This window comes from Arvicanthis niloticus, chromosome 4 (genome assembly GCF_011762505.2).
Source record: "Arvicanthis niloticus isolate mArvNil1 chromosome 4, mArvNil1.pat.X, whole genome shotgun sequence".
Classification (NCBI taxonomy): Eukaryota; Metazoa; Chordata; class Mammalia; order Rodentia; family Muridae; genus Arvicanthis; species Arvicanthis niloticus.
The window spans coordinates 91940157-91965920 of NC_047661.1; the positions used below are offsets into that span (position 1 = coordinate 91940157).

Below are 25764 nucleotides of genomic sequence, written 5' to 3' on the forward strand. Positions count from 1 at the left end.
TGAAAGAGTTGGTGAAGATAGGACAGAGTTTGACGAATGTCAGGGGGTGTAGGTGGGTATGTGGGTTGCAGTGTAAGAATGTCCTGGAGAGGGTGAGATGAGTGTAGGCCACTAAGGGCCATAGCTCTAGCTGCCTCATTAGCTCTGTTGTTTCCTCTTGGAGACAATAGAGTCGTCAGTCCCGTGGGATCTGCAGTGGACAATCCCAATAGCTGTGGGGAGATGGGAGGCCTTTAGCATGGGCATAATTTGGTTTGCATTAGGTACTGATCCTCCTTTTGTGGTAAGTAACCCGTACTCCTTCCAGATAGCAGCGTGGGACAGGAGGATATGGAAAGCATATTTGGAATCTGTGTAGATGTTGAGGGATTGTCCCTGTGCCAGCTGGAAGGCACAGGTAAGGGCTATTAGTTCAGCTTGTTAGTTGGTGGTATGAGCAGGAAGGGCCTGTGCCTCCACCACCTTGGTGTCTGATACTATGGCATAGCCAGCTTTCCTGACTTCTTCATGTATAAAGGAGCTTTCATCTGTATACCAGGTATAGATGGCTTGGGGCAATGTGCCTTCCTATATGTGTGAAGGATGAGGTAGTAGTTCCTCTAAAGTTTCAGTGCAGGAGTGAGATAGGGAGTGGTTAGTATTAGGCCAAGAAACAAGATTGGAAATATTAAGAGGTGGGCATGATTGAAAGGTGAGGGTGGAGTCTTCTATTAGAGCTACCTGGAGAGAAAGAACCCTGGAGGGAGGTAGAGTCTGTAAGCCTTTATAAGTTAGGAGTTATGACAGGTTGTGAGAAATGAGGACAGTTATGGGCAATCCCAAGTTTAGTTTCTTTGACTCTCGAATAAGGAGTTCAGCAGCTTATGAATACAAGGTGCCCATCCCTGGATGGTTAGATCTAGTCTTTATGACAAGTATGCTATGGGTGCAAAAGATGGTCCCAGTTGGTGACCTAAGATTCCAAGGGCAAATTCTTCCTTTTCAGTTAGGTAGAGGAAAAAAGGAAAAGGCAGGTCAGGGATATGTAAGTCTGGGGCCTTAAAAAGAGCCTGTTGGAGCCTTTGAAAGGGCTTAGTAACAGGTTTGAGAAGAGGTTCGTGGGTGGGGCCTAATGCTGCTTCATATAAGGAGCAAGAAAGTAGGGAAACAGAAGAAACCCAGGACTACAAAAAGCTAGCCATTCCTAGGAATGATGAAATCTCTTCCTTTGTAGAAGGAACAGTTAGAGACTGAATCAGATTCTTTCTATCTAAGGTAATAGCCTTGTGGGTTGGGGTAATTGTTAGTCCCAAATAGGTGACCTGAGGAATAGACAGTTGGACTTTAGAAAGTGAGACCCTGTAGCCCTGACTGGAAAGGAAATTTAGAAGAGCAGCTGTGTCAGCTTGGCTAATCTCTAGAGAGGGACTACAAAGAAGGACATCATCTAAGTAAAGTACAATCTTAGATCTAGGGAGAGATAAAGAGAGCAAGTCAGAAGCCAGGGCCTGGCCAAATAGGTGTGGGCTGTCCCAGAATCCCTGAGGAGGAACAGTCCAGGTAAATTGGGTAGAAAAGTAGGTGTCAGGATCTGTCCCAGGTAAAGGGAAATATGTCCTTGACTGGGTATCTAGAGGGACAGAGAAAAATGCATCCTTGAGATCTAGGACTGAAAAATGAGAAGTCCCTGAGGGGATAGTAGAAAAAAAGTGTGTAAGGATTAGCCACAACAGGATGGAGGGAACCACTGCAGAATTAATGCGTCTGAGGTCTTGAACCAGGCGATAGGTAACATTAGATTTCTTAACTGCTAGTATAGAGTTATTATAGGGGGAAGAGGTAGGGCGAAGGAGTTTTTTTCTTAAGAGGTCAGAAATGATAGGCCTAAGTCCCCTGAGGCTCTGGAGAGAGAGAGGGTACTGAGCTTGGGTGATGTACCTGGTAGAGTCCAGTAACTGGATGATAACAGGGGAATGATGTTTAGCAACAGAAGGGTTCTGGACATTGCAAACTCGGGGGTCCACCTGAGAAGCTGGTAAGGGAAATAACATGTTAGTGTTAATAGGTTGGCTGGGAAGAAAAAAAAAAAAAAGGAGCAGAGGAACTGCTGGCAAGCTTGGGTTTGGGTGAATTAGGGGAGCAAAGGAAATAGAGGCTCCCAACTTAGCTAAAATATCCCTTTCCAATAAAGGGACAGGACATGTAGGTACTACCAAAAAGGAATGGGTGTGAGGTATACCCCTAAAAATGCACTAAGTGGGGGGATCTGGTGGGGAAGGTAAGGTTGTCCTACCCCAACAATAGGAAAACACAAAGGTGAGGTGGGTCCCCCAAACTCCATCAGGACTGAGTAAGTGGCCCCAGTGTCCAAGAGGAAGGAGATGGATCTTCTACATACCAAAATATCTACCTGGGGCTCCCTGCTAGTGATAGGCGTGGTCAGGTGGAGAGAACTCAGGCCCTGTCAGTCCTCCATAGCCAATCCTAGAAGATCAGCTGAAGGGTTTTCTGGGAGTGATGTCCCTCTGTTCTGGGCGGCATGAGGGCAATCGACAACCCAATGTCCCTTCTGATGGCACCTAAGACATGGTCCCCTTGGCTTGCTGGGGTTGGGGTAAGCCTTTACCCAATGACCATATCGACCACATTTATAACAGGGGTCTGGTGGTCCCAGAGCCTTCAAAGACCAGGAGTCTGAGGTAGTGGCTGAGGCTGGTCGGATAGTCTTTGCCAGCATGTGGTATTTTTGTTTTCGGGCTTTCTCATTTCTCTCATGGTACACCTTGAAGGCCAGTGCCAAGACTTCTGCCTGTGGAGTTAGAAGGAGGGGAGGGGTCTGGAAAGGTCAGGCTAGTAGACTCTGAGGTGTCCTGGTAAGAAGAAGAAACTGAGCCAGCAGTTTGGGTTTTTGACGGCATGGAAACAGGTCTGCGACGGAAGAGAGGCGGTTCATCAGCTGGATCTAAGGGTGTAGTGTTGTCCAACGGCGGTTGAGTAGGTTTCATGGCTAAGAGAGCCTGGGGTGGGGAACAGGCAGAACACATGGAGGGATTAGAGCGAAGGTAGATGAATTCTCAGATATAAGGAACCTCTTTCCATTTACCAGACTGCTGGCAGTATGTATGACAACCCTTTAAAATGATTGGATCTAGTGTGCCATTAGGTGGCCATTTTAAACCATTATCTAGAGGGTACCAAATCCAGACCTTATTTCAGAGGTGTATCAATTTGGAAGGCCTCAAATCAGGCATTAATTTTAGAGATTTGAGGGTTTTCAGGAGACAACCCAGTGGGGTATCTAGGGGTGCAGCCGAAGACAATGTAGTGCCCATTGGGTGACAGGGGCTTACTGAGCTATTTGTATTGGCGTCCCAAAAGAAAAGTTGGTAACAAATCAAGCAAGCAGCCTAGATATCAGGTCAAGAATATCTAGGGGCCTCAGCGAACTCCCGGAGATCGCCAGAAAGCAGTTGAACCTGGTACCAGGATTTCTGGCTGTTGCAAGAGCTTGGGGTGGGGGGGCTGTGAACTGCTTCTGAGGAGGGGGGTCACCCAATGGCCAAAGTCCTAAGTCATAGGTCAGCCATATGGACTGGGGCAGTGAAACGCCAACTCCTCAGCCCAGGAAAGGCTGTTCAGGCCTTATCTGGGCATCTAGGGTCCCTCCTGCCAATTGGAAGCTCCTTACCAATCAATATGCTGGTGTGTGTTGTGGGCTTCCACAGTCTGGTATCAGGAAAGGTGGAACCCTGTGGTCTGTGTGGGCCTGTCTGCTGCCTAACATATGTGGAAGAGCACCATGGGGGGCGGGGGGTGGGAGTGGGGAGGTGCAGTGGCACAGCTCATGTGGCAGGAGTTTCATGAGCCTGTGGCTGTGGGTGGAGTCCATGTGTAGCAGATGGAGTCCACGTGGTGTAGCGGCAGTAGCATCAACGGGGTCTGTGGCTGGCATCAGTCCTGCACAGTTACAGGGTTACAGGAGCCAGTGGCTGCTGCAGCTGCTGCACCTCAGGTCGCAGTATCCTAGGTTTTTGGTCTCAGCCCAATGCACCAATGTTAGACAGTGTTAGATGTCTGCATGCAGCTTAGAGCAAACCACTCCAGACCAAACTGTTCCAAGGGGAGGGGTTTATTCAGGAGATACGGCAAAGGTGGGGGAAGAAGATGGAAGAAGAGGGCAAGGTCAGGGGGTTCTGCTTGTTTTATATGGGTGGTGACATAGCCTCTCCCAGGTAAAGGTGAGGTAGACAGGTGGATTCTGGGAGTATATGGCAGTCGCCTTTGCAACAATGTGGGGGTCGCCTGAATGTGATATCACTGGGTTTGGAGTCTGATACCAACAGTAAGTATCTGTTTCTTTCACAGTCAGCTGCTTGTTGGGACTCTAGGAAGGCAGCTATGCTAGGCTTCTCTCTGTAAGTACACCATAGCATTGGCAATTTATGTCAGGCCCTTGAGGTGGATCCCAAGTTGGACCAGTCACTGGACTTCCTTTCCTTCAGTCTCTTCTCCATTTTTGTCTCTGCAGCTCTTTTAGAAAGAAACAACTCTGGGTCAGAGTTTTTGACTGTGGGATGGCAACCCCCTTCCCTCCACTTAATGCTCTGTCTTTCTACTGTAGGTGGGTTCTCCAAGTTTCCTTTCCTCACTGTGGGGCATTTCATCTAAAGTCCCACCCACCTTGAGTCTTGAGAGTCTCTCACATCCCAAGTCTCTGGTACATTCAAGATGGTCCCCCCACCTCCCACATCCAAAGGTGTCTTTAGTATCTCTCAATATCAATGGACTCTATTCCCCATTAAAAAGACAAACATTAACAGACTGCATGCGCAGGCAGGATCCAGCATTTGCTACACCTCAATGACAAAAACAGATACTACCCCAGAGTTAAAAGCTGGAAAAAAGTCTTCCAGGCAAATGGTATCAAGAAAAGAGTGAGAGTTCTTTCCATCCTAACATCCAATAAAATATACTTTCAACCAAAGACAATACCAACACTTCCTCAAACTATTCCATAAAATAGAAACAGAAGCAACACTTCCTAATTCATTCTATGATGCCACAATTACTCTGATATCTAAACTACAAAGAGACCCAACAAAGAAAGAGAACTCTTTTGCTTATGAATATTGTTGCAAAAATACTGAAAAAAGTTCTAGCAAACCAAATGAAAGAACACATCAACGTGATCATCTCCATGAACAAGTAGGCTTCATTCTAGGGATGCAAGGGTAATTCAATGTTTGAAAATACCATTAACAATACATTATATAAACAAACTCAAAGAAAAAAATCACATGATCATCTCATTAGATGCTGAAAAGGTCTGATAAAATACAACACCCCTTCATGTTAAAAGTATTGGAGAGATCAAGAATTCAAGTCTCATACCTAAACATAATAAAAGCAATAAACAGCAAACCAACAGCCAATATCTAATTAAATGGAGAGATACTTGAAGCAATCGCACTAAAATCAGGGACAAGACAAGGATGTCCATTCCCCCTGTATCTATTCAATATAGTGCTCGTTCTACTCAGAGCAATAAGACAACAAAAGAAGATCAAGGAGATACAAACTTGCAAAGAAGAAGTCAAGGTTGACTGTGTTCTTGAGTGGCCTTTACCCATCTGTGTGTCTCTAGTGTTGGCAAGCCTGGTAGTCCTTGATGGGAGCAGGCTGCTGAGGCTTCCAGTAGCCCTTGTAGTCCCTGAGGTCATCAGGCCTTTGTGATTGCAGGTAGAGCTTGTGGTCTCTGGTGGCAGTAAGCTTTCAGGGATGCAGGCAGAGCTGCTAGACCTTGATGGCTTCAGGCTGCTGGTTGTCTTGGGAAGTTGCCACGGGAGCCTAAAGGAATGTGGATTGACTTGGTGGTCCCTGATGTTTGCAGGACTCTCTTTGTTCTGGGCAGCAGCAGGCCTCCAGTGATACAAGTGGACTTGTGGAATGGAAAATGTAGTGCAGAGGAGGCAGGATGGAGGTTGCTGCTAGGTTTGCCAAGATGGGCAGGCAGACAGGGAAATGGGGTAAGGCTCTTAGCTGGTGATCACTAATGGCTACAGGTCTCGAGGCAGTTAGAGATGTGGACTGGAAGATGGAGCATAGAGGGCATGTGGCAGATCTCAAGGCTGTGCTGGACTTGCTGGGGACCGATTGAATTTTTCACTTACAGCATTTCTGTATCCTTTTCTTCCTCTAAATGTGTTTCGTCCCTGAGATTTTTCTTCCATCTTCCAGAATTTTTTCTTCCATGTTAATACTCTCATCCACTTTGTTGATGTGAATTCTGCTTAGGTTGTAGTCTTTCAATCATTAATCATTTTACTAATAGTTGGTTTTTTTTATTTTTTATTTTTTTAAATTGATATTCTGTGTTTGCACCTCTTTAGCACTAGATGGCAATCTTGTCTAGGTAACACAAATTTCTGCTTTAAGCCTTCATAAATTAAGCATGGCGTCCATTAGGAATAAATGTTGAATATATGGTTTCTGACTGTTAAAAATCACAGAAAGGGGACAGTTTAATCATGCAACAGCAATTGCTTATGACTTATTCCTTTTTATTCCACTCTGTCCTGTATTTTTCAGACAAGCTCATCTTTTACATAATAATTATTTCAATCTCATTTAACCTCTTGTTGCTATATTAACACATATCTATTACAAAACAAAAATATTTTGAAAGAACATTGAATATTTCTGGATCCTGTCAAACTTAGAATCTTTATTAGTTGTCCAAAATACATTTTGTTTTGAGTGGGACATAAAATACCTTACATTATAGTTCATGTCTAATCTCATATATAATATTTAAAATCAATTTATGTATCAATTACAGAGAATTAAATATAGTTTGGAAAATTAAATTTATCAAATGCATAATAATTGTAAACATATAAAAATAAACAATAATACTTGAAGACAGAGGTAATAGCTTTAATCATAACACTATTTAAAATTATTATATTCACATTTATTTTTTGAATTATCTTTTGAATCATATGGATTTACAAAACTAACTTTAAACATACATTTTATGACTGGATATGAGATACTATAAGCTAAAATAAATTGTTTTCCTTTTGTCTTAATTTATTCTGGATGTTGTAGAAAAAAAACATGTGCTAAGTATCTTATAAATGAGAGGCATTTGTTTTTCACAGTTCTTGAGTCTGAGAAATCTAATATCAAGGAACAAGTTGTCCTAAGTGTCTTATAAAGCAATTTCTACTGTTGTATACATGGTGTTTTTTCACCACAGGGCAGAAAGGCAGAGACTCATGACATCACTTTGGGAGTTAAAGTTATATCATGTTAACTAGTGGGTGGTGGAAATGTTGAAATTAGAGTGTGTCTCCTTAGACATAAGTATAATTATTACTTAATTTTGTACAGAATCTTTCAATGCAGGGAATGTAAAAATTTCATTTTTTTCTATTGACTTTTTTCAAGTTTTTCTAGAAATAGCTAGAATGTTGTCATTACCAATGTTGATGAAGAATTCAAACATAGGGACAAACTTTCTCAAGTTAAAAGATTAGATTGGAAGAAAACATTCACTGGCAGAGGTTTCTTTGGAAAGCTTAGAGTATGAATTTGAAATATTCCACTCACTTCTACTCCTCTATTACTCTGTCATATTTCATTTGCATATTGCCTTTCATATTGCCTGGATTCACAAAGTTGTCTTATATCCAACTTGGGGCTTTGTGAGATGAGCTATCATAGTGAGAGGGAACCATCCAAATGCATTTTCCAGCTACAGTACTATCCTACAAATACCCAATACTAAGGCATCCTAAAAAATTAAGGTTTAAAAATAATTATTAGTTGAAAATATACTTTACTATTGTCCTAAAGGCAATTTGTGCCCACTGTTCAAATTTTACTCCCCAACAAAATGAAAGAAATACATATACCACTTTAACAATATTGGCAGCATTTTTAACAATGTAATATAATTCCTTCTACCCTGTTACCTATATTGTTTAGATATATTTGTAAAACTAGAATATTACCATTCATATTATTTCTGAACTTTTAGCAATATCCATTAAATGTCTTTTTATATGATTTTGTTCTTCAACTCGTGAGTTTTGATACACTATTTGTGGGGTTTTTGTTTTGTTTTGTTTTTTGACTTCAAGTCTTTTAATGGAAGGAAATTTTTTAAAGAAAAATTGACAAAGTATAGATTTGGTATAAACCCACTGGCCCAGATTGAAGTCGGTGTACCTTGTCTCTTCCACTGCCCATCTTTGGTATATTTGATACCAATGATTGCCCATCCTTTTGTTACCTATTTGGGGACCTATGGCTAACATATTCCATTTTCCTACCAGTGTTGATTCACTATTTGTTACTCACTAGAATGAGCGTTGGTAACATTTTTGGAAAACTAGAAAAAAATTCTTGTTTTAGAATTTTTTCCATCTAGACATGCTATAGCCACTGTTCTCTTGAACTCCCAGTAACTGTGATTAGCTAAAGAAGACAATAGACAAGATTGGGCCCATCATTGTTCTGTTAAGGATTGGGAGAAGGCTCTGAATCCTGCCCCTCCCCAACTTATAGGAAACTAGGCATTATTAATAGAGAGGAGCTCACAGTTCTCTAAATCTCCATGAGCATGTATTTAATAGTTGCTGAGAGGCAGAGAGTCATTTCTTCTTAAATGGTGTAGCCACAGTTGTCCATCATCCTGTAACACTAATTCAATTCATTGGTTGACTGTGATGGTTTGTATATGCTTGGCCCAGGGAGTGGCACTATTAGAGGGTGTGGCCCTGTTGGAGTAGATGTGGTCTTGTTGAAATAGGTGTGTCACTGTGGGTGTGGGCTATAAGACCCTCATCCTAGCTGCCTGGAAGCCAGTATTCTGCTAGCAGCCTTCAGACAAAGAATAAAACTCTCAGCTTTGTCTGCACTATGCCTGCCTGGATGCTGTCATCTTCTTGCCTTGAAGTTAATGGACTGAACCTCCGAACCTGCAGGCCAGCCCCAGTTAAATGTTGTTCTTTATAAGATGTGCCTTAGTCATGCTGTCTGTTCACAGCAGTAAAACCCTAAGACATTCACCAGCATTTAAATGGAATGCTTCCTTCCTTTCTTTCTTTTGTTCTTTGCTTCTTTCCTTTATGTTTCTTTCTTTTTTCCTTCTTTCTTCCTCTCTTTCTTTGTTTCCTTGTTTGTTTGTTTTCTTCTTTTTATTTTTTCCTTTTTTTCTTGTCTTTCTTTCTCTTCCATTAATTAATTTATTTATTCACTTTATATCCCAGTTGCAGCACCCCAGTCCTCCTCTTCTCCCAGTTCCACCCTCTCAAATCCCTTTCCCCATTATCCCTTTCCTTCTTGGAAAAAGGAAGCTTCCCTTAGGTACCACCCTGCTCTGAGACATCAAGTCACAGCCGAATTGAGCACATCCTAACCTACCAGGCAGTCCAGCTAGGGGAAGGAGATCCAATGACAGGCAAGAGTCAGAGACAGTCTCCTCTCCATTTGTTACAGGACCAACATGAAGACCAAGCTGCACATCTGTTACAAATGTGTATGAGGCCTCAGTCCAGCCACGGCATGCTTTTTGGTTGGTGGTTCAGTCTAGGTGAGCCCCCATGTGCTCTGGTTATTTGACTCTGTAGTTTTTCTTGTGTCATTGACTCCTCTAGCTAGCTTAGTCCTACCCTCAACATTTCCACAAGACTCCTGAGCTCTGCTTAGTTGTCTGTGGGTCTGTGCATCTCTTTCCATCAGCTACTGAATGAAACTTCTCAGGAGACAGTTACGCTAGATTCCTGTCTGCAAGCATAGTGGAGTGTCATTAATAGTCTCAGAGATTGGCTCTCTCCCATGGAATCTTTCTTTTGTGTGTTTGTGTGTTGGGGAAGGGGGTGTTTGAGATAGGTTTTCTCTGTATAGCCCCCGCTGCCCTGGAACTTGCACTGTAGACCAAGCTGGTCTCAAACTCAGAGATCTGCCTCTTGGGTGCTGAAAATTAAGATGTGCATTGGCATAGCATGGCTGTTTCTTTTATCATTTATCAGTTTTCTGTTTGGAGAAAAAGACCTTGTAAGAGATTGGTATCAACTCAGAATCTCCCAAGAATAAATTCTCAGCACAAAGATTTATTTTCCCCAGAGGGACAGAGGGCAGGGAATAACAGACAAAGACAGGGGATAGAGGGAGTAGAAGGAAATAAACAAGGGATAGGGGCAGAGATATTTGTTCTGAAGGGACAAAACTGCCTCTGGGTAGAGAGGAGTTTATAAAGTTTATAAAGGTAAAAACGGGAAACCCCATGTTAGGATGATGTGCTTCTTTTTAATTGGGCATGTTAATTATGTGAACCAAAGTGAACTTTTGACTCAGTATTTTGATAGCTGGACCTTGGTACTCAGCTTCAGGAGGAGGAAGTGGTCAAATAATGAGATAGACCTTGGTGGCTAGCTTTAGAAATGTAATCTAGTGGGGTTTAGTAAGGCGAGGGAATGGGGGAGAAGGGCAAGGCCTGCTGGAGCCATGCCTGCCACTCTAAGTTAGTGTATCTCCAGAAAATTATTTGAAGTTTTACTCTGTATGATTTTGAAAGTTTTTTATTTTTAGATTTTTTAACACAAGGTCCCAACATGGGTGACCCCGGTTGACCTCAAACTCATAATACTTCTCTGTAAGCCTTTGCAGTGCTGAGAATGCAAGCAGGCACTACCATGCTTAGCTTAGAAATGTAGTCACAAAATATATTTTATATGTAAAATATGATGTAATATATTTTGTATAAGGGTAATATGTAATGTATGTGGGTGACACTGTGTAACCCATGTTTATATGTTTTACAACTTTCTATGGGTCACTAGTTGTCAAGTATCTCACTTTCCTTATTCTGTCACATACCTATCTGTGCCAAACTTAGGTAAGTGTAGCAACAGTAATTCCAATAAAGATGTGGACCTTGCTACTCCATATCAAATCACATGACAAGAAGTATATTTAGTACTTAATATAGACAATATCAATACACGTAAAAATAGTTGTAACTCAAAACTAGACAGAAGTACTTCTAGATTTTATAACTTCATCCTTAATTATCCTCAGGGTATGGGTTTTTAAATAGTATGTCCAACATATTGTTACAGAGGTCATAGCATCTTTTAAAATATCCTTGTAGAAATTTTATTTCCTAAATTCTCACATCTTAATTCTAACACTTATTTTTATCCTGCATCTTATGCCTAGGTGACTCCTTTTGAAAATACCTTGATAGTCTTGACATGTAGGACTCCTAATATGCAAGAAACATTCATTAGAACCCATACAGTGGGATTACCCATCAGGAGTAGAGAACATTATTTCTTAGTAAGTTAATCAAGTTAGAAAATGATACCAAGGTGGGGAATTACAGTTAAGGAATCTACTTATCTCATTTGTACAGAGGAATTTTAATCCAGCAACATGGTTACTCTGGCCATCTAAAGTTCTCAGTCTGTGTGACACCACTGGAATGCAGACACACCACACACCTAGAATACAGACATTCTCTTACTACACACCTTTAAGGTAAAATTAGTTTGTAGAAGGAAACAGCCAAAAAGTGACTTCCAACTGAAATGCAAACATGATGAATGAGAGAAAGATTTGACAGAATGAGTTAGAATATGCCCAACTCTCAGGAGAAGAGCACAAGAAAGAGAAGCTATTTAAGTGCAGCCCAGGGAGAAGCTATTTAAGAGCAGTCAGGGAGTGTAGTACAGTGGAGCTGAGTTTGTTCATGAGTTCATACAGTTCACTGCAAGTCAGCAGAGGCAGTTGAAGCCAGAGAATAAGGAGCCAGAAGATTAGTTTGAGGCCAAGCAGAGCAATTCATGAGAAGCAGAGAAAAGTCAGATTGAATCAGTCAGCTTGGAGAGGAGTTTGAGCCAGAACAGCTGAGTTGACCCAGCCAGCCAGACTTCAGAAAGAACTCTAAACTAGAAAAGGTGACCATATTTAGCAGTAGCCTCTAAGATGAGAATTATATCGGGTGAATAAAAGTTACTTTAACAGATTTTTCTTGAGTTTCCTAAAGCATCTTAATTTCAGTTTTAGTTTTCTCACCCACCTCTGTGTGTAATCTTGTCCTGACTTATATTGTCAGTAACTAAGATAGACAGATACCAGAGCTCCAAAATGTAAATAACTTTCGGAGATCTGAGTTATTCTAAATTTGAGTGAGTTAATGTTTTTGAAAGAAACAATAAGCAAAGAACTATGTATAATATTATATAAACCAGGTAAGTCCTCATCTTAAAACATTCATTCTAAATGGAGTCTTTGGGTTACTTATTTATAATTAAAGTTCTATTGTCTTAGTTCAGGTTACTTTGGCAGCGTTGAAGTTTGGTCTTTTGCTATGTATTGTAATGCTAAGTTTGGGCTCCCAAGACCTGGTTGCCCCAGTCAAAAGAGCCCACATACCCAAGTAACCCTATGTGACCTAGCCCTCAGGTTATTTCTGATTGGTAAATAAAGATGCTTATAGCCTATAGTTGGGCAGAATTGAGATAGGAAGTGCTTGGTATTTCTATCATGGAGATCAGAGGAGACCAGTAAGGGGGTAGGGGGAGGAGAAGATGAAGCAGGAGGAGGAGGAAGACACCATGGGTTAGGAGTAAAGAAAGAACGGCCCTGAGGGCTGACCAACTGGAGTTAAGACCAGCCCAGATGAAACATAGTAAGTAACTCAGTGTCACTGATAGGAAATAGATTTTAATAGCACAGAGGATAGATATATACCCAGGACTAGTGCTGATTAAGGCTTAGTGTAAATATAAAGGCTGTATATGTCTTTTATCTGGAATCGAAATGGTAAAAGGCAGGTAGAAACCCTAGATTGGGATTAAATAGTACCACAACATGGATATGATGGTACACTATGACCTTAAGCGACTGGAGAAAGAAAGGGTTAATTTCTCTCATACTTCAATATAATGGTTCATCATCAAGAGGAACAAGGACAGGAAGTTATAAAGGGCAGGAGCCTAAAGGCAGGAGCTGATACAGATGCCATGAAGGAGTGCTACTCACTGGCTTGCTCCATATGGCTTCATCCTCGGCTTGCTTTGTTAAAGCAGAAAGGACTACCAGTTCAGGAGGACCCCAACCACAATGGGCTGGGCCCTCTCACAACAATCAACAAATAAGAAAATGCCCTGCAGGCTGTCCTGATCTTATGGAGGCATTTTCTCAATTAAGGCTCCCTTCTCTCCAATGACTCTAGCTTGTGTCAAGATGACATAAAAATAGCCAGGATACCTATTAAAATGTTTTATCTACTTCATTAAAATGGCAATGTGAGTTTAAAGATTATTAATGCTTTTAGTTATAAACCTTTTAAAAAATTTTTAACTACTTTAGGTAGCAGGATTTCTTAGTTTTTATTCTAGTTTACTAAGTCAGAGAATAGATGCATATGAATATCAAAAAATATTGTATATACTTTCTGGTAAGTTTTATGGTATGCTTACTAATAGAAGGTTTGAATTTAGTCAATATTTGCTAATAAATATTTTAGGTAGTAAAATTTAGCAAATCCTCAATAGTCTGGAATTCAGAAAGCTTGTAGCTCATAATATTTATAAATAAATATCTAGCACTAAAAATAGGTAATAAAACTAATACAATAAAATTTCTGCAATGTGTGGGAATCTTGCTCCTTACCCCTATTTCTCAAGTAAGAAGGTTCTACTGGGTTAACTGTGGTCTAGAATAACCTCATACTGACTAGAAGCAATCATCATCTGGACTGTGAGCGTATCTCATTCTAAGTAAGAGAGTTGGTTTAATCAAAGCATACCTTAAGCCTTGTGAAAATGTCATGGCAGAACCTCTCTTCAAGGACTTAAACCAACAGTGAAAGTAGCAAGATGTTTTGGTAAGGCATGAAAAAGAGTCTAAAATCAGTTTCTGCAAAAGGAGAAAAGCCTGAAGATTAACCTTTGTAGGATATGTTGCCCCATCCAAAAGGTGGTTCTGTCCTTGTATTAGCCAGGATCCTATCTTAATTCGGCATTCAATACCTTTTAATTTCCTATCACTTGCAAGCAAAAGAATTCTAGACAATTGACTTAATTATAGATGATTTCAGTCCTTTACTTAAATATCTGTATGTTTTTAAGTATTTCTTTAAGGAAAACATTATATTGTATGGTTTTCTAGCAAACCATAGAAATGCATGTCTGATGGAAAATGATGTGCCGGTAGGGCAGCACTAAAGAGGCAGTCAGGTAAACGTAAAGACTGGAAGACTCAGCTGGGCGGTGGTGGCACTCGCCTTTAATCCTAGCACTTGGGAGGCAGAAGCAGGTGGATTTCTGAGTTCGAGGCCAGCCTAGTCTACAGAGTGAGCTCCAGGACGCCAGGGCTACACAGAGAAACCCTGTCTCAAACAAACAAAAAAAAAAAACAAAAAAACAAACAAACAAAAAAAAAAGACTGGAAGACTCATGCAGTGGGTGCAGTGGGTCTCATTTTTTCTTTGTCAAAATAATATACTACACTTGAAACTTCTCAATATCTAATACATTAATACCATCAATGTTATCATTAAGTAGCTAGTTAGATACATATGTTTTTGGAGGTCATTAGAGATGGACCTCCTTCATGATATATAGCTTGCCAAACTAAGAACTAACAACTCTGGTTAAGAGTCAAAAGAATAGAAATTAAGTTTCACTGCTGTCCCCAGAACAGCCAGACCCTTATAAGAAGGTCATTAATAGATAAGGATTTAAACCTCATCTGATCACTATTTGCTCAAGGCTTCCTAGTTACAAAAGGCTCTACTATTCACCTCTCCCATTTGAGTCAATTCCAATGGTACTATTAATCAGACGGGTCAGAAACTAGCCCTCTGGCCATAGGCTATTACAGATTGTGGCCATTATCCACTCTCATTCCAAATGTGTTCTACTTTTATCCCACTTAGCTTGTTTTCTCTACTACTTTCTATGTGTCTACTGAAAGTTCTTTTGATAAAGATTACAAACAACAGGGATCACAGGAAATCCAGATTGAGCCTCTGGTAATGTGGTAATGTTGCAATATAGTCTTTAAAAAATATGGGTTATTTTTTACATAAAGTATCTGATCATTGTTGAAAAGCAGAGTTGGAGTTAAAAATATTCACTTACAGGGCTTGGGAAATGACAGGGGTAGAGAGGATGCACTTTCTTTCTTAGAAAGAATGAGTACCTGAATTCAGACACAGTGCTCAGGTGAAATTCAAAGGGGATCTTATGGTCCAGGAAACTCAGCAGCGGGGTAATGGGCAGAGAGAAGAAAATCCCTGGAGTTTGTTGGCCCCTAAGCCATCTTAAAATTTAGGTGCTCAGGTTCACAGAGATACTTTGCCTAGGCTTTGCCTCAAATGAACAAAAAGGAAACCAATATCCTACTTTGACTTCTATGCATATGAGTGGGCATGCATATATCCACATACAGCATGTGCTCATAGCCATACATCACAACAAACAAATAGAAGAAAATATTGTCACCTATAATCAATATTAATGAGTAATAGAAATATTGTATGATTAGTTTGTGATCATAATAAAAATAGTTTATTAGTTTGTGATCATAATAAAAATAGTTTATTAGTTTGTGATCATAAAAAATTCAGCTCTGAACTCCATCAGCAAAGTGTAAATAATTATGCTATCAAGTGAGTAAATTTCTATAGCAATTTAGTAATTTATATAAAAGTGTAGTAATTCAGTAAATATCAACAACTATCATAATGACTATGAGAGCCCAAACCTACTCCATCTTGTGACTGGCCTTCATTTTTTTTTTTTTAAAAAAAAAAAGGGCCTGAGAACTAGACCTACAGATGCACCCAAGTTGCACCCAGACTAGATAGATCAGGGACCTTGGGGGGGAAACCAAATACCACTGTTCTGCTAAAGAAAGAGAACAATAAAATGAAACCTAATGACATTCTACTGTACTCAAAGTTCAGGGCCTTGCTCAGCCATCATTGTAGACGCTTCCTTCTGCAGCAGATGGGAACAAATAGGAAGACTTACAGCCAGATACTATGTAGAGAATTTGAGACATTGAAGTCCTCAGCCCCAAAGGAATGCCTTTATCAAATCCCTCCACTCAGGGATTAGCAAACCTGGTAAAGAGGAGGTGGAAAGAGTATAAGATTCAGAGGAGATAGAGGACATCAAGGAAACAAGACTCTATAAATCAATAGGATTATTGACAATATGAGGCTCACTTCTGGGTTCTGTGAGATTGGGGACAGAGATGCTGCCTGGGACCTGCTCAGTGCTAGGGCCAGACCAGAAGGAATCAGTGATTAAACCTTTCTGATTGTCACCTTTAACATCATCTGCTTTATTTTGTTTATTTAGAAAAGGGGGTGTGATTTATGTATTCTTACATACCTAATAGTATATATGTGTATTATCTTCTTTAAAATATACCATATTTTCTGGGGCCACATCCTAGTGTTAGAATGTCACAAAATCCTAAACACTGTGACCAATGGTCTGCCAAGCAGAAATGCGTCAGAACCAGACATATTAGTGTGAATATTGAAGACAAGCCTTTGAATGAAGAGATGCTCAGCTTTGTATCACAGATCTGTCTTTGTTCTGCATTAGCCAAGATGATTTCATCTTGCAACTGTCATCTTTCTCCACATCTGTAAAAAAATGGTGTAATATTAGAAATCAAATTATCTTATGTTATTGTATACAGTAAGTTCATTTCTCTTATGTCAGTAAAGTGCTGTATGGTAAACACTCAATGTACTGGTGTTATTGATATGTAAGGCAAATATGTTAGTTTTTAATTACTTTTATTCTATATAATTTTTCATTATCTAAATTTTAATTGTCTGAAGATAATTTAAAATCTAGCTATCACTCAACATTGTTGCCTCTATATTTGCTTTGAAGTCATTGAATTATTGATTTTAATAATAAACTTTTACCTACATGGTCCAAATGTAAAGTGGAATCCCATTAAATATTAATAAAGATTATATAGGTTTAAAAGTTACATGTTTGTCTACAATCAAAATTAGTTTAGTAAAATTAATATTAAGTTTACTGTAGCCATATTATTTAGCAGTACATTTGTGTCAGATCCAATGATGTGGTATAGAATTTAGTAAAATCCAAGTTACCTTGTAATTGCCTCTTTAAAATAAATGGTCATCATCTTTTGAAACTGCCCACGGGGGTATTTATTCCAAGATCTTTCCCATACCAAACTCTGTGGATGCTCTAATTCTTTTTCTAAAATGGCACATAAATGTATTTACACATATTTTATACCCTTTTGTATATTTTTCATCTCTAGATTACTTAGAATATCCAATACAATGTCACTATCATTGAAATAGGTGCTACAGTCCATTTTAGTGAGTAATGATAAAAATATTTGTATATGTTAAATACAAATTCAGTTTCTTTCCAAATATTTTTGATTCTTGGTAGCTTGAATCTATGCATGCAGAACCTATGGGTATGGCTGAATGGTCCCGCTTTTATAAATGCATATTTGGGAGAGATAAACTGATTTCCCAAACATGTGTTCATGTTTCTATGAGCAGGCATAGGATTCACAGCCAAATTATGCTCTTTCTTTTTTTCTTTCTTTTTTGGGTTTTTCAAGACAGGATTTCTCTATATAGCCCTGGCTGTCCTGGAACTCACTCTGTAGACCAGGTTGGCCTCAAACTCAGAAATCTGCCTGCCTCTGCCTCCCAAGTGCTGGGATTAAAGGCATGCGCCACCACTGCCCGGCTATGCTCTTTCTTAAAACATACTGTCTGCCAACACCAATATCAGACAAAAACACTATAGAACCATGATAGAATAATACAAAAATTGGCCTAATTTGTCATGGTGTCTGAATGAAAGAAAACTATGAACAACATGGGAGCAAAGGGTTACTAATTAAAATAAGTAGTTACTTTCTGCCACTTAGGTTTTAACCTATAAAGAGGATTTACTCAATTACAAGCCATAAAATGTCTTTTATTTCTGGCAGAATCTGTTTCAGGGCATTCTCATTTGACTTTCCTCCAAATTATTTAAACAGGACCTTAATCCTATAATTCCTTTTTAATATCTCCATAGAGAAAAGTCACTCAATAGAGAAAAGTCACTAACCTGTTTAACTGTAAGTGTGGTTGGTAGATGTGGATCAAGAACTTTGGCAGTACATAAAGTTATTAAGATAGTCAGATGTATTTAAATTTTATTTTATTGGATATTTTATTTATTTACATTTCAAACGCTATCTCCTTTCCCGTTTCTCCTCCAGAACCCCCCCCATCCCATCCTCCCTCCCCCTGCTTCTATAAGGATGCTCACCTACACACACACACCCACTCCTGCCTCCCTGCCCTGGCATTCCCTTATACTGGAGCATCAAGCCTTCACAGGATCAAGGGCCTCTCCCCCCACTGATATCCAACAAGACCATAGTTTGCTACATGTGCAACTGGAGGCATGGGTCCCTCCATGTGTACTCTTTGATCCGTGGTTTAGTTTCTGGGAGATCTGGGGGTCTTGTTGGTTGATATTGTTGTTCTTCCTATGGGGTTGCAAACCCCTTCAGCTCCTTCAGTCCTTTCTTCACTCCTCCATTGTGGTCCCTGTGCTCAGTCCAATGCTTGGCTACAGGCATCCACCTCTGTATTTGCCAGGCTCTGGCAGGGCCTTTCAGGAGACAGCTAGATCAGACTCCTGTCAGCAAGCACCTTTTGGCATCCACAGTAGTGTCTGAGTTTGGTGTCTGTGTATGAGATGGACCCGAGGTAGGGCCTTTCCTGCAGTCTTTGTTTCATACTTTCTCTCCTTATTTCCTCCCGTGAGTATTTTTCCCCCTTCTAAGTAGGAGTGAAGCATCCACACTTTGGCCTTCCTTTTTCTTGAGCTTCACATAATCTGTGAATTGTATCTTGGGTATTACAAGCTTTTAGGCTAATATCCACTTAACAATGAAGTTACCTCACTCAGGATGGTATTTTCTAATTCATTCATTTGCCTAAGCATTTCATGAATTCATTGTTTTTAATAGTTGAATAATACTCTATTGTGTAAATGTACCACATTTTCTGTATCCATTGAAGGACATCTGGGTTCTTTCCAGCTTCTGGCTATTATAAATAAGGCTGCTATAAACATAGTGGAGCATATGTCCTTGTTATATGTTGGAGCATCTTTTGGATATATGCCCAGGAGTGGTATAGCTGGATCCTCAGGTAGTACTATGTCCAATTTTCTGAGGAACCACCAGACTGATTTCCACAGTGGTTGTACCAGCTTGCAATCCCACCAACAATGGAGAAATATTCTTCTTTCTCCACTTCCTTGCCAGCATCTGCTGTCACCTGAGATTTTGATCTTAGCCATTCTGACTGGTGTGAGGTGGAATCTCAGGGTTGTTTTGATTTGTATTTCCCTGATGAATAAGGATGTTGGACATTTCTTTAGGTGCTTCTTGGCCATTTGAGTTTCCTCAGTTGAGAATTCTTTAGCTCTGTACCCCATTTTTAATAGAGTTATTTGGCTGTCTGGAGTCTTTGTATATTTTGTCTCTTGAGTTCTTTGTATATTTTGGATGTTAGTCCTCTATTGGATGTAGGTTTGATAAAGATCTTTTCCCAATTTGTTGGTTGCCATTTTGTCCTATTGACAGTGTCCTTTGCCCTACAGAAACTGCAGTTTTATGAGATCTCATTTGTAGATTATTAATCTTAGAGCATAAGCCATTGGTGTTCTTTTCAGGAAAATTTCCCCAGTGCCCATATGTTCGAGGCTCTTCCCCACTTTCTCTTCTATTAGTTTCAGTGTATCTGGTTTTATGTGAAGGTCCTTTGTCCACTTGGACTTGAGCTTTGTACAAGGAGACAAGAGTGAATCAATTTGCATTCCTCTACATGTCCTCCAGTTGAACCACCACCATTTTTTGAAAATGCTGTCCTTTTTCCACTGGACAGTTTTAGCTCCTTTGTGAAAGATCAAGTGACCATAGGTGTGTGGGTTCATTTCTGGGTCTTCAATTCTATTCCATTTATCTATCTGTACCAATGCCATGCTGATTTTAATCACCATTGCTCTGTAATACAGTGTGATGTCAGATTTTTTTCACTTTTTGCCCAACATCAATTGATATCCACTATGATACATAATGAAACTACTTTGACATATCACAGTCATTTAAGTTACAGTTTCAGAGGACAGAGTTAAAAAGCATTTGATGCTTCCAGAGAACCCAAGTTCTGGTGCTATTACTCACACCAGGCTGCTCACAACCACATGTAACTTCAAGTCTAGGGGATCCAATTCCTGGCCTCTGAAGGCATCCATACATATGTGGCAGACATACACTTACATATCAAAAATAAATAAATGTTTTTAAGCAAATAAAAATAGCATTTAAAAAATTCTTTTTTTTAACTTCAGAAAATCCCCTACAATTATTTCATTTAATGACTGTTCATTGAGTTCTTTTATAGTTGATCTTAACTGTCAAATTTTGTTTTCCAAATTATACCTCTTTCATTTAATCTACATTTTTCATTTTTAAGTTTATATATTCATTTTACCACCCAGTATCACTCCTTCCACTCTTCCCAGTACCCTCTCACACAAGTCCTTCCCCTATTCTAACTTCCCTTTCTCTTTTTAGAAAAGGAAGCCACCATCTGGGTGTCAACACTCCTCCCCTCTCCCATTCCAAACACCCATCAAGTCTTTGTGGGAGGGACTAAGGACATCCTCTCCCAATGAGGGCAGACAAGGTAGGATCCAAAGGCAGGCAGGCAACAGGCTCAGGGCCAACCCCTGCTCCAGTTGTTGGGGGACTTGTAGGAAGATCAAGCTGCTCATCTGTTACATATCTACAGGGGGCCAATGCCCAGCAGGTGCTCACTCTTTGGTTGGAGCCTCTCCACTTCACAGGTCTCTGGTATGACCTAGAAATTGCCCTGCCTAACTGATTGCCCTTCTCTTCCCTGCTCTTCCTCCATATGATCAGCACCCTCTCCTTTCCATCCCTTCTTGTACCTAGTTCCCTCCTTTCATCGACCTCCAATATCTATTTTCTTTCCCCTTCTGAAAAAGATTCAACCATCTATTGGGCCCTCTTTGTTATTTGGCTTTTTAGGTTTCTTGATTACAGCACGGCTATTCTGTACTTTATGGCTAATATACACTTACAAGTTAGTACATACCATTACCCCATTCAGAATGCTATTTTCTAGTTCCATCCATTTTTCTGTGAAATTCATGAAGCCCTTGTTTTTAATGGCTGAATACTATTCCACTGTGTAGATGCACCACATTTTCTTTATCCATTATTCAGTTGAACAACCATCTAGGTTGTTTCCAGGTTCTGGATCTTCTGAATAAAGCTGCTGTAAACATAGTTGAGTAAATGTCCTTGTGGGATGGTGGAGCATATTTTGAGTATATGTCCAGGAGTGTTATAGCTGAGTCTTGAGGCAGAACTATTTCCAATCTTCTGAGAAACCTCCAAATTCATTTTCAGAGTGGTTGCACAAGTTTGCATTCGCACTAGCAAAGGAGGAATGTTCCCCTTGTTCCACAACCTCAACATGTCCTTTGAGTCTTTAATCTTATCCATTCTGATGGGTATAATAAGGTGAAATCTCAGAGTCCTTTTGATTTGTATTTCCCTGATGAATAAGGATGTTGAACATTTATTTTTGTAAATTTTAGTGTATTTTTAAATTTTTAAAATGTATCCTTTAATCTTTTTTTACAGTCCAGATTTTATCCCTGTCCCAGTCTCTGACTGTTCTACATCCCATAATTCCTCCCCCATCTCCAAGAGGATGTCCCCACCCCTACCCCATCCCAACAGACCTCCCCACTCCCTGGGGCCCCAAGTCTATTGAGGGTTAGGTGCATCTACTCTGACTGAGTCCAGACCTGGCAGTCCTCTGCTGTATATGTATATATCAGCTGGTGTGTGCTGCCTGGTTGGTGGCTCAGTGTATGAGGGATCCCGGCACCAGGTTAGTTGAGACTGCTGGTCTTTCTATAAGGTCACCCTCCTCCTCAGCTTTTTTCAGCTTTTTCCTAATTCAACCACAGGGATCAGCAGCTTCTGTCCATTGGTTGGGTGCAAATATCTGCATCTGACTCTTTCAGCTGCTTGTTCGGCAATAATAATAGGCCCCTGTTTGTAAGCACATCATAGTATCAGTAATAGCATCAGGCCTTGAGGCCTCCCCCTGAGCTGAATCCCAATTTGGGCCTGTCATTGGACATTCTTTTCCTCAGGCTCTTCTGCATTTTTGTTCCTGTAGTTCTTTCAGACAGGAACAATTCTGGGTCAGAGTCTTTCTTTAGGTGCTTCTTGGCCATTCATGATTCCTCTGTTGAGAAATCTATTTTTAGCTCTGTACCCCATTTTTTAATCGAAATTGATTGCTGGTATCTAACTTTTTGATATTTTTATACATTTTGGATATTAGCTCTCTGTCAGGTGTAGAGTTAGTGAAGATCTTTTTCCAATTCGTAAGCTGTCGTTTTTGTCTTAATGAAGGTGTCCTTTGATTTACAGAAGCTTTTCAGTTTTATGAGGTCCTAGTTATTAATTCTTCACCTTAGTGCCTGAGCCACTGGTGTTCTATTCAGGAAGTTATCTCCTGTACTGATGAGTTCAAGGCCATTCCCCATTTTCTGTTCTGTTAGACTAAGTGTGTCTGGTTTTACATTGAGGTCTTTGATCTATTGGGACTTGAGTTTTGTGCAGGGTGAAAACTAAGGAACTATTTTCGTTCTTCTACATACAGTCATCCAGTCTGGCCAGTACCATTTGTTGAAGATGTTCTCCCTTTTCAATTCTATAGTTTTAGCTTCTTTGTCAAAAATCAAATGGCCATAGGTACTTGGGTTTATTTCTGAATTTTTGATTCAATTCTATTGATCCACCTATTTGTATCTATACCAATACCATGCAGTTTTCTTTACTATTCTTCTGTGTCTTAGGGTTCTCTAGAGTCACAGAACTTATGGAATATCTGTATATTATGGAATTTATCATAATGACTTACAGTCTGTAATCCAACTAACTCAAAAATGAGCAGCTGCAAATGGGAAATCAAAAAATCTAGTAGTTGTTCAGTCCTGTGAGGCTAGTTGTTTCATCTGGTCCTCTGCATAAGTTGGAATCATAAAGAAGTAGGTTGTAACAGATATTCTGGGAAGTAAATGCAAGCAAGCAAAGAAGAGTGAGCCTTTCTTCTTCAAATATCCTTATGTAGACCTCCAGAAAAAGGTATGGCCCTGATTAAAGGTATATAACACCATGGCTAGATCTGAAACTTGCTTTAACATTAAGATCTCCATGTCAATGTCGGGGTCAGAAACCCACGTCTTCCAACCTCAAGATCTGGGCCAGAGATGTGCCCTCCATTTCTGGATTGCAGTTCATTCCAGATGTAGTCAAGTTGACAACCAGGAATAGCCATCACACTCGGTAGTACAGATTGAAGGCAGAGATAGTGATAGCTCCATAAGTTCTTTATTATACAGAATCATTTTAGCTATCCTGCATTTTTTGTTTTTCCATATGAAGTTGAGAATTGCTCTTTTAAGATCTGTGAAGAATTGTGTTGGAATTTTGATGGGGATTACATTGAATCTGTAGATTGCTTTTGGTATGATGGCCATTTTCATTATGTTAATCTTACCAATCCAGAAGCATGGGAGATCTTTTCATCTTCTAATATCTTCCTCAATTTCTTCCTTCAGAGACTTGATGTTCTTGTCATACAGGTCTTTCACTTGCTTGGTTAGAGTTACACCAAAATCTTTTATGTTATTTATGGCTATTGGGAAGGGTACTGTTTCCCTAACTTCTTTCCCAGTCTGTTTATTGCTAGTGTAGAGGAGCCTACTAATTTCTTTGAGTTGCGTTGTATTTAGCCACTTTGCTGAAGGTGTTTATCAGCTGTAAGAGTTCTCTGATAGAATTTTTTGGATCATTTATATATACTATCATATCATATGTGAATATCAATACTTTGGCTTCTTCCATTTTAATCTCTTTCTCCTTGATCTCCTTTACTTGTCTTTTTGTTCTAGGTGGAAATTCAAGCACTATATTGAAGAGATATGGGGAGAGTGGACAGCCTTGTCTTGTCCTTTATTTTAGTAGAAATGCTTTAAATTTCTCTCCATTTGATTTGATTTTGGTTATTGGCTTGCTGTATATTGGCTTTATTATTTTAAGTGTGCTCCTTGTATCTCTCGGCTTTGTCGAAGACTTTTATCATGAAGGAGTGTTGGATTTTGTCAAATGCTTTTTCTGCATCTAGTGAGATGATCATTTTTTATTTCAGTTTTTTTATATGATAGAATGCATTGATGGATTTTTGTATATTGAACCACCCCTGGATCCCTGGGATCAGGCATGATGATGCCTACTTGATCATCGTGGATGCTATTTTTGATGTGGTTTTTAGATTTTGTTTGGGAATATTTTACTGAATATCTCTTTATCAATCTTCATAAGGTAGATTAGTGTGAAATTCTCTATTTTGTTGAGTTTTTGTGTAGCTTAGGTATCAGGGTAACTGACCTTATTGAATGAGTTTGACAGTGTTTCTTCTATTTCTATTTTTTGTGGCACAGTTTGAGGGTTTGTTGTAGCAGGAGAGCTGGGTTCTGGTGATGGTGGTGCTGTATTGCCCTGGGACTTGTTAACTGTAGTCTTAGGCTCTCCTTCAGGCATCTGGTTTTCCCTGATATTGGCTGAAAAAGCTGATGACTGAAGGTCTTCTTGGGAAGGTTAGGGGGTGTGGGAGCCAGACAATGGAAGTCAACAGAGCCAACTACTCTGTTGGCTGTGCCTCAGACAGAGCCCACTCTCTCTGCAGGCTGTGTTGAGGGTGGTACCTACTCTCCAGGCTGTGTCCCAATCAGACCAAGGTGGGGTGACAGGTGAATCTAACTCTAGACAGTGGTAATCAGGGGACCATGTGTGCCACTCACTTCTACGGATTGTCCCAAACAGACTACTTGGAGTTTCGTGTCGATCTGACTAGGATGGGTGGTCAGTACGTTTCCAAGCTGGTTAGTTTTGGGACTTCAGAAGGTTTCCTCAGGGTGAGTGGGGCAGGATGCTCTTGGGGTCTACCTAGACAAGCTCAGAGACAATGGGGACCTCCTGTGCCATTCACCTCTGCAGGCTTTCTCATTTTTATGTTACTTAGAAGTTACTTAGATGTTATTTAGAAGAGTGCTAATGTAATTGGGTCTGGAATGTAACATTTAATATTTTATTGAGACTATAGTTTTGTGATTTCAAAGTACCATGTGAAAACTTTAAAGTGCTGTATTTCTCAGGAGACTAAAATAAAATAAAGTACATTAATTTATGGGTTGCACCATTGTGTGAAAGAACTGTTTGATAAAATTTATCACAATTTTCCAGGAACTACAGATCAGTATTTTGAAGCACTGATCTAGTTAAGAAGCTCTAAATTCAAATTTAAATGTATGCCTTATCTACATGTTAAAATGTTTCCTCAGTGTTTGATTATCTACACTCAGGTGGCTTTATAAAAGAATTCACCTATACATCATACATATTTAATCTTTTTCACCCTTCTCACCTGGTAGAGAGGAAGCAACTTCCTTATTATAATCATTGTGCTGAATTGGCTCAGTGAGCTACTTCATTTAGTAATGATAAAATCTTTAACCTTTATTTATTTATTTATTTGTATGTATGTTAGTATGTTTATATGTGTAC

General features: G+C 39.7%; 1 long non-coding RNA gene across 2 annotated transcripts in view; it reads left to right on the forward strand.

The window, feature by feature from the left end:
• LOC143442109 (uncharacterized) overlaps positions 1–25764 on the forward strand; it is a 123335-nt gene that overhangs the window by 9527 nt on the left and 88044 nt on the right. Inside the window, exon 2 of one of the 2 annotated variants that reach the window (XR_013110036.1) lies at positions 9487–9580. The exons of the other annotated variant lie outside the window; for it this stretch is intronic. This is a non-coding gene — a long non-coding RNA (uncharacterized LOC143442109). The remainder of the gene's footprint in view (positions 1–9486; positions 9581–25764) is intronic. 2 annotated transcript variants of the gene reach the window in all.